This window comes from Lichenostomus cassidix, chromosome 4, assembly GCF_008360975.1.
Source record: "Lichenostomus cassidix isolate B80296 chromosome 4, HeHo_3.0, whole genome shotgun sequence".
In the NCBI taxonomy this organism is placed as follows: Eukaryota; Metazoa; Chordata; class Aves; order Passeriformes; family Meliphagidae; genus Lichenostomus; species Lichenostomus cassidix.
The window spans coordinates 28,966,781-28,976,998 of NC_139484.1; positions in this window are offsets into that span (position 1 = coordinate 28,966,781).

Below are 10,218 nucleotides of genomic sequence, written 5' to 3' on the forward strand. Positions count from 1 at the left end.
TCTCTGTGGTGGAGGATGAGACATTTCCGACACAAACCTGCTCAGTCTTTTCACCAGAACTGTTTGCTTGTTTGTTTCCAGCCCACAGGAAACAAGCAGGAAAACCACACGTTTTCCTGCGTTAAGCTTTGATTCGAAGTACACACGGCCGAGGGGCTGCCGCGGGGGTGTCCCCCGGCACGCGCTGGGGCCAATAAACATCCCAGTTCTCACGCTTAATTGGGAGCGGAGCTGAGGAGAGGTGCCGCCCCTCGGCTCCCCGGGGAGCTCAGCCCCGCCCTGCCCCGCCCTGCCGCCAGGTAAGGGGCTGGGATGCACCTCAGGGTAAGGCGCGGGGCTGCAGGCCTGAGCGACCCGCTCCGACCGGGCAGGAGCCGAGCGGGACTGCAGCACTAAAACACAATGATGTTTTAAGGTATAGTTCTTTTAAAAAATGTATTACGGTGTTTTTTATTGTTTTAAGGCACCATAGGCTTTTGAGCACCCGTAAATTCATCAAGTGCCGTGGATAGTTAAGCCACCTTAAAGCCCTGAAAGTAGCGAAAGCGCTTTAACCACTTTAGATACTTAAACCTCTCTAAGCTGTTAAAACGCCTTTAATCCTGAAGTGCTTAAATCACCTTAAATCTTGGGAGTTAGGTGAGAGAATAAGCTGCCTGGAAAGAAAGACCTCAGCTCCAGTTTTCCCCCAGCCATCAGCAAATGTTACCTGATGGATGGTGGTGAAAATGCATGAACTGTGGGGAAAACTACTGGGGTCCTTGGAGCTTGCACAGAGTTCAGCGAACCATTGTGTTCTAAGGAGTGTGAGTGTTCTGTGCCCTCTAAGTTAACACTGTGGTGCTGATTCCCCTTGTTTTCAAGCCTTGATGAGAACTCTGAACTTCTGTACCTTTTTCTGACCAGTCCTGGAAGCTTAGATGTGGAAAAGGGAGAATGTATTGACACTTGCCTGTCTGCTAAAGAATAGGCAAGATACTTTCTTCAACACAGGCAGCAACAAAGAGTATGAATTTGTTAATATGTTTCATATTTTTCCATATCTTCCACCTTGAGATCACTCAGTCCCTTACCTGGCTATGTACTGTATGTGGGAGCCTCTTTGCTTCTCCCTTCCCCTGACCCTATGAGGTGCTTTGGTGGTGTGATGAGCTTTGAGGCAAAAGCTGATGGTTCTTCTAACCTGAGCCTCATATTTTTTGTCACTGACCTGAAGGCATCATGATCCTTTTGGGTTGCAGAATCATGGGATAATGGGAATCATGGGATACTGTGGCTGGAGGGAACTACCAGAGACCATTTAGTCCAAATCAGTGCTCCAAGTTCTGGGTTTAGCTAGACAGCTTGCAGTCTGGCACTCCTGAGACCACCCTGGGATGCCTGCACCCTCACCTGGGAGGCTTGATTCAGGGCTGTGTCTCAACCTCTCTCTTCTTCCATGAGAAAATACTGAGCTTTCAGTGCCTGAGCAGCTCATGGACTGGTTTCCCTTCGTGGAAGATGATGAGACTGGGATGGATGATTTGCCCCTTAGAGAGCAATGGTTTGCAGAGGGAGGCACAGACCCATGGAGGGCAGGCAAGCCTTACCCAGCACAAAGCACCCACCTTTTCCAAGTGTCTGGGTGATGCTTTCACCCCTGAATTGAGTCCAGCATCACTGATGCTTACTGGTGAGAGCAGCCAGGCCAAGCAGATTAGGGGGATACTGACCTCAGGGACTTTCTAAGCAAAAAATTGGAACTTGAGGAATTACCCTTTGGTTATTACCATTATAAAGGAATGAAAAAAACCTGTGGCTTTTTAGCTCATTTTCCTCAGATCATAAAATGGCAGTGTGAGGACAAAACCGGTTTTCTCACCACAATGAAAACATCTGAAGAAAATTTCTGCTTACCTTTAAAAATGTTCTCCAACATCACTCTACAGAAATATTATTACTATTTGAATTTCACAATTGAATTTGACTGGAAAAAAATAGGTTTGCATAGATTTTGATGTGAGGCAGCTCAGCAACAGATCCTTCCTGATGCTGTTTCGGTGGCTGATAAGGTGGAATTTAACATTTTCCAGATCCGGGCTGGGCAGCAACCTTGTTTTCTGTCGCCACATTTTAAAGTTCCATTGTCAAAACCTGCATCTGCTGTAGATATATCTCACCCTCTTCCCCCCTCTTCTCTGGAAGGAACCGTTAAAAAGTAAGTTATCCTTTTCTTTGCTTTCCGTTTGGAATGCTCACTGAAAATGCAGCAGCGAGCGAGTGCCTCATGCTCGAAGGGTGTTGAGGATGTGCCTGAGCGGCACAGGGGGAAATCTTTGGGCGATGGCAGAAGAACCTCTTGGTGGCGCTTGTGCACACCGTGTCGTGTTTTCCTCTGCCCAGTGACACGGGCTATCGATCTTCGATGCTCTGTATTTCTGCTCGCTGCCCTTCTTCTATAGAAACTCTGTGTCTGGGGACTGGAACTCCAGGTCATCTTTAGTCAGGGTTTGATATCATGAAAGGGAAAGGTAAAATTTGGGCTAATTAGTTTCAAATGGAAACAAAACCAAGTCATACGGAGTTTTCTAGGTTTTCATTTTTGTTATTATTTTGATTTTGGTGGGTATTCCCTCAATAGTTTCTCTGCCTTTAGTATCTTTAAATTTTCAGGGTTTTTTTCCCCAGTTTGTAATGTTTTCCATAGGAACATTAGTAAATATTATTCCAAACCTCTGCTTTTTAATGTTGCTTTGTATTTTCCATTTATATGAAGTGGTAAATATAGGTGCTTAGATGCTGTATTATGCACACACACACAAACACACGTATGTATAAATCCAGATTTATTTGTATGATAGTGCTTTAGTAAGTTATGATCCTTCAAATTTATCAGACATGTATCTATATCTGGCTACAGTTTTTGTCATGGTGAGCATTTTTGTTCATGCAGAATTTCTGTTTGTAATTACCAATCCTTTTACTATCTGTCTAATCTAAGTGCTGGATAGCAAAGGTAGCAGAACCCATGCCCTAGAGGACTACAATTGCATGGTACCTGGTTTTCCTAGTGTACTTTGTTTGAAAAGCTGTAATGTAATAAATCTTTCCTTTCTTTCCCCCGAGCTGTTGTTTGCAGCCTGGTAGTAGCTAGCACGTTGAGCAGAGAGCAGAGCTCCACGGTGTGAGCCATACAAAAGGACAGGGTGTTTGCACCAAAATGCCTGGGCTCTGTGTAGGGCACGGGTGCTTCAGGTGGGGAGAAAGAATTGCTGCCTCCATCTAGGCAGGGTGACATGGGACAGAAATACTGCCATTGCTGGCCACAGTGTGTTTTGCTGTTGTTACTGGTCATGAGGGCTCTAGCTCCAATTTTACTTCCTATTAGGAGTTTGGCAGTTTTTGGCCATTTGCATCCAAAGCTGCCATTAGTACTTCCCATGATGAGTGGCTGAAGCTGTGGACTTGGTGAGCTTTGGTGTGGATCTGTGTGCTGGGGGGGAGGTCACATAAATCTGCAGATGCATGGGGAAAAAATACCCCCTGAGTGCTCTGCTTCTGCAGTGCTTAACAGAGAAAACAACTGTAAATGAGTGTCTGAGCGAGGCAGGTATAGAAATTCAGTTTCAGAACTAATTGCTTCTTGCAGGGAAGTGGTCAGATTTGCAGATAGCTAGCTGGTCCAATGGCCTCAATGTTTGGACACCTGTTACTTATCAAGGGAAATTATTTTAAAATAATAATTTGTAGTAAAACATTTTAGAAAGGAAAATCAAGGGAACCTGTTCCCCAAAGCTATGCTATTTAAAGTATTTAAAATAAAGCAATGAAACTGTGATGTCAGATTGATCTAATCAGCAAATTAGTCTCTGTATTGCAATGGAGTTAAATTACATGGTGATTCAAATAATCAAACTAGTAGGAACATAATCAGTAATTCAAATATATTTGCAGACTCTAGAGTTGGTATTTCCAAATAATAATAAAAAAAAAAACCAGGAGTTTGAAGCAGCTGACCCAGAAGCAGTCTGCATGACATGGCTTATGAAGTGTTGGTATTACATCTGCAGTTTTCACAAGTTTAGAAAAAACTGAGAAAAAGCAAACAACTTTCAATTCATTCAGAGAATATATTAAAAGTTTAGTTCAACATCTCCAGTTTCTTCTTTCCGCTGTTATTCTGCTTTCAAGCTAGAAATGTACAGTTCTATCTTCCTGAACTTGGCACAGAAAAGTAAACCTGAAGTCTTGCAAAGGACCCCCTGTTTGAACCACATTATAAACATGGTCTTCTCCACATGTATTTTTCCTCTCTCAGTACATGCAAATGCATACTTGTAATGTAGGCTGAGGTAAGTTTTAGAGCCATCTAGTACATTTGTTTATTATTTGGTGCCTTTTCATACTTTAAATTATTAATTTGTTTCTGTAAATGTCAGTATTTTTGATATTCCCAGCTCTCTGTTGATTGTGGGTCTAATCCATCTCAGCCTCCTTCTACCCAAATAATTAATTGTTGTTTGGTCTTCTGTTCTGATTAGAACTGCTAGTTTTGAGGGAAATGAGTGTCTTGCATCCCATGTTCCCAATGATATGTAGCTGGGTTGACTGCAGGGAAAACTTCATGTTTGGAAAAAAAGTGAGAAAGTATTCCTCTGGTTTACTCATGTAATATTTTTTTCCCTAGAAGATTTCACAGCAAACAAGGTTTGTTTAGATCCTGTAAGTGAAGTTGTAGCAGAAAGTGTGTCAGAGTCAGTTTAGAATTAATATTTACATCTGTGAGTAAAAAGTGAAATCATGTTTTGAGTAGTTTTATAAACATTGAAAATAAAGGTACCATGGTTTACAGGCATGTATTCTTTGCTTCTTAATGTATAGAGTTACATATTTGAGGCTTGAAAAGGTTCACGCTGAAAAAGAACAAAGTTGAAACCAAGCTGTATTATTTTCATTTGATTTGGCACAAATTATGTTGAAAATATCAGAGTAAACCCTTAAGAATGGCAATACCAGGCCAGTTCACTTTACCCTGGTGTGCTGTCACCTGTGTTTTGTTCTTTTTTGCCTTCAGGATGATTTGCCCCAATGGACAATGTCACTTCACCTGGCTCTGTGTTGTGGTCTGCCTGGGTGTGTCCCTCATAAGAGTGGCTAATTGTGGGCTGGGGTCATTAGCCAGTTCAAGAGCTAGATCTTCTTACCTGGTCAAGCATGTAAAAAGGTGCCTTTCCCTCCTCTCAGTCTCAAGTATTTGTAATTCTGATTGTGTACACAATGGTTTTCTGACAGAAGTCACTTGCTGGTTGAGAGAGCTGCAAATCCATGGAGAGCATTCCTAGGGCATCAGCCTTCCCCACCCCAGGGAAAGACTGGGTGTGTGATGTCCAGTGGCTACTGAAGGTGTTCTGCACGGTCCTCTGCTTGACAGGGAGCTTGGAGGTGCAATCTACTGCCCTCCCAAGTGCACATTTCCTCCCCATTAGCTCTGCTGATAGGGTCAGTGACCTTGTCATGCTGTTGTATCATCTTAACCATCTTAACCATCTTAACAAGGATGTGTCTCTTCTGCCAGTTCAAAAAAGATCTCCTAACAATTCCCAGGAAACCTTTGTCCCTTCCCTGTTGGCTCCTGCCTGACCACATTTTGGGATTCTTCCCTCTGCTTTGTGTCGCTGAACACGGGCAGGTTACAGCACTGTCAACCTCTCCCTTTTACTGTGGAAGTATCATCCTCCAGCCATGGCTACTAAATCCAGAGTGCTGTGGTCAGAGTGGAAAAAATGAGAAGGGGAATTCAGGCCTTGGTAACGAGTGGTACCAGTTCATGTCCTTCTTGGCTCCTGTTCTTGCACCAAGGACCTGGTTGTGGTTTGCATGAGATGTAATTAGACAGCTAAATATTAGGTAAGATGGAAGGAATGTGTGACATGTGCATATCTGGGTCTGTAACTTCAGTTTCCACGCAAAGACATGCCAACCTCTGCCCAGACCAGGAGACTAAGTGCAGTTCTACACAGGAAATGGACAAGATTCTAAATCACACAGAAAATTGCTTTTGTTCTTTGGCCATACACCAGTCTTCATCTCTATGGAACACATTTGCCCTGAGCTTCTGAGGAGTGCTTTAGCCTTAGATCTGTGTTGCCTGGTGTAATTGTACTGGTTATTTGGATATCTTCCTTACTCATGCTCTGGGCTAGACAGGCAAGGCTGAAAGGAATTTGAGTAGCACTTCTGACAGCAAAGGGAGAATAATCATGCTTTACAGAGTAAACTCATTGGATGGATATATTCATCTGTGCTTTTGAACTCTTTTGACGACAAATTTTCCCCCTTTGCTATCCACCAGAGCCCCAGACAACTAAACTTGCTCCTGCTTGCTGAAAACCAGAGCAGCTCTGCAATGCATTTCATTAAAGGGAAGGCAGGGAACAGGTTAACAACCCCTCCCCCCAAACCCTAGTATAAATAAATATGTATTATGGTTTTCAAAGCATTCTTTTTTTTTTTTCTTGAAATATTTTTTAGAACAATTATGTGAGAAATTCATTATATGTGAGGATTTTGTAATAGCAAAGTGAATTAGCTGTTTTCAGACCTGCTCCCCTCTGTAAATGGGAACATGCCATATGATAGTGGGCCAGATTTTACTGTTCTAGGCATCACTGATATAGCTGTTTATTCTCCGAGCCTGGAAGAGATCCAGCAGGATTTAGTTTTATGAGGTTTAATGTAAAGGTGTTGTATTTCATGAGATGAAATCATAACACAGTGGGTTTGCAAGAATTCTGAAAGATTATTTTTTCAGAGTGTTGGCAAGCACGATTCTCCTGTGAATTACGTGTCTAAAAGAGAAATATAGATCTTCTTTCATTGGGTTGAAATGATAACTAATCCTTAATCCTTCCTAGATGGCCTGTGTCATTAATGCTGGCTGTGCATTTAGAATGTATGCAGGTAACAGCTTTAATTCTGTAAAGCTATGCAATGTGCAGCTGTGCTATAGCCATAGGGGCTAGCCACATATTTGAAACTCCTGCTGTTATTTTTGGGATATGTCTCTGAATTTTGGATGTTTTTTGTTTCTAGACCGCTTCATTTTGTGAAGAAGAGAGAGAAGCATCTGGTATCTCTCACCTATTTATAGTTGTAGAAGACCTGTTAGCATTATTACCTGTATCTGCAATATGTCCATGAATACTTACCTTATGCTTGAGCAGATTTTCCTTTGGCTATTTGCTTGTAGAGAATGATAACTGTTGAGCAGTTTCTTGAGGTTTCCCTTCAGATATTGCCTCATACATTAAGCAGATAAATGAGATTGAACTTATTTAGTAGTGTCAGTTTCCAGCTACTTTTCTCTGCTTTTACAGCAATGTGTGTATATGCTCCTTCTTTACCTTGCCTTGTTGTGGGAAAGTAGAAGGGTGTCTCTATGAGAGAGCTACAGGTCTGGGAAAAAAATCTTCTATTTTCAGCTTTGCTTAATTCAATGAGATTTTGAACAAATTCTTGCAACTCTCTGTATATGTTTTGTTTTCTAGCAAAGGGGGTTTTGACATTTTTAGGGTCAATCCACTAATACCCTAAGGCCTCAGCATGGAGCTCTGAAAGTTACCTCATTATTTAACTCAGCACACAGGGATGCTCAGCCCTGTCACCAGTCCAAGCAAGGGTAAGGTTTGGCTGTACAAATTTTCCCAGATAAAGCAAAATCCCTCAGTTGTGACTTTATAAGACAATATGCCTTCTGCTTATGAGGGAGGTTGGCACCTTGCAGCTTGCAGTTAAATATTTTGAAATAAATAGTATTACATATTATTTTTAAACATACTTAGAGGGTTTTTTTTTAAATGTCATAAGGAGGGGGCAAATTCTGGCTACTTTGTCTCTATTTTTTGGAACTATTTTAGGAGCATTTACACCATAATGCATGTTTGAACTTGGGTCACTCACTGGTAACATCATGCTGTTGGCATTCCATGTGGTGAGAAGAGGTAACATACCAGTTGCTTCCTTGACACTCATCAGTTACTTTACTCTTTTGTTCATGCTGAAATTGGAGGTGACAGAAATGTATAGCTATGTGTTACTTTTTGGGTAGATTTGCATAAATAAAAAAAGGGCCTGACTTACTGTGATGGCATTAACAAGTACAGCTTTACCCCCATCTGTGGCTACCAAATCAGGACTGTTTTTTAAAAGTTGTCTAAATTGGCAGCTAATTATGGGTAAAGCTGTTCAGTATTTGCAAACATATTCCTTTGGAGGAGGGGATCTTATGTACTGCAGTATTTATGCAATGGCTGGGAGCTTGAGCACAAAATATCCTCCAGCCAGGCATCCATAAATCAAGCAGTGCTTTCAAAAGTGTAAGTCTGGATATCCCAAATTGTGACTTACTATATATTGATTTCAGCTCAAATAATTATTGGGTGTCCTTTGCAAGTTGCTAGCCTACAGATGAAATGACTGGGAAAAAAAGAGGAAGGGCTTGGCTATATAGAGAGAAGCTATTTCCTGACTCAGGTTTTATTTTGCTCATATTTCACTGAAAAAACATTGCACAGAAATGCTTCCGGAAATGTTACAAGCCACAAAATAGTATGAAGTAAATAATACCTTGAACTGCAACCCCCTGATCAGGAAGAGGGAGGTGAGGCTTTCAGACAGCTGGAAGAAGTCTCATATTCACAGACCCCAGTTCTCATGGCAGGCTTTGGCCACCCCAACATCTGCTGAAATGACAATACAGCCAAGCACACAAGTAACGCAGGAGGTTTCTGGAGCTCATTCATGGTAATATCCTCACGCAGGTGATGGAGCAGGCTATGAGGGGAAATGCTCTGCAGGACCTTGTACTTGTAAAGAAGGAAGGACTGGCTGGGGAGGCACAGGCAAGGGCCAGCTTTGGCTGTGGTGACTGAGATGGTGGATCCTGAGATGAGGAGGCAAAGCAAATAGCAGGACCATAGCCCTGGACCTCAGGAGAGAAAACTTGAGCCTATTCATGGTCTTGCTTGGAAGAATCCCATAGGATATGACCCTAGAGGGATGAGGTGTCCAGTAGATCTGGTAGTTTTTTTTCCAGAATCACCTCCTCCAAGTTCAAGAGCAGTCCATCATACTGAGCAGGAAAACCAAGCAAAGGCAGCGTGGTTTCCTGCTCAGAGGGTTGCACTGAGGAACAAGTTGCTTTTAACTAAATCAAACCTAATAGGCAGCATACATGAGGTAAAACCAGGGACAGGTAACACAGGAAGCACATAGAATTAATGCCCAAGCATGGGATGGGGTTACGAAATCCAAAGTTTATCTGGAGTTGAGTCTGACAAAGGCAGGGAAGGAAGAGCTACCACAGGTACATTGGCAGTAAATGGGAGACAAGGAAAAATGTGGCTCTGCTGCTGAATGGGGCAGAGGCTTGGTGAAAAAGGACACAGAAATACTTGAGATACTCAATACCTTCCTCATCCAGATCTTCTCTGAGGCTAATTCTGTTCAACCTCTTCATTAATGAGCTGGTCACTGATACAGCGTATACCCTCATAAAGTTTGAAATAAAGTGTATCATCATCTCAGGTGATATAAAACGAGAGAGAGAGCCCAGGTGGCTGTGCTGTCATTCAAAGAGACCTCAATAAGCTGGAGAAATGGGCCTAACAATCTCATTATGTTAATGAAAGCAAAATGCAAAATCCTGCACCTGAGGACAAACAACCCTAGCCACCAGTGAATAATGGGGACTGGAAGGTACCTTGGGTGGGGGTCCTGGCAAACACCAGGCTGGCTATGATCCATCAATGAGCCCTTGTGGCAAGGAAGGCTAAGAAGTACCCTGGGCTGTATTAGGAGAGAGGTGTCCAGCAGGTGGTGCGGGAGGTGACCCTGTCCCTCTACCCAGTACCAGTGAGGCCTGAAGTTCTGGGTCCAGTTTTGGGCTCCCCAATAAAAGCAAGATGTGGATTTACTTGAGAGAGTCCAGCAAAGTGCCAAAAAGATGATGAAAGGATTAGAGCATCCCTTGTATGAAGAACACCTGAGGGAACTGGGACTGTTCAGCCTAGAGAAGAGATGGTTTGGGGGATCTAAGCAATGTGTATAAACACCCAAAGGGAGGGTTTTTCAGGCTCTTGTTTTCCAGTGGTGCTCAGTGGCAGAACTAGAAGCAATGGACACAAATTGAAATACAGGAGGTGCTGTCTAAACAAAATGTGAAATTTTTCAGTGTAAGGG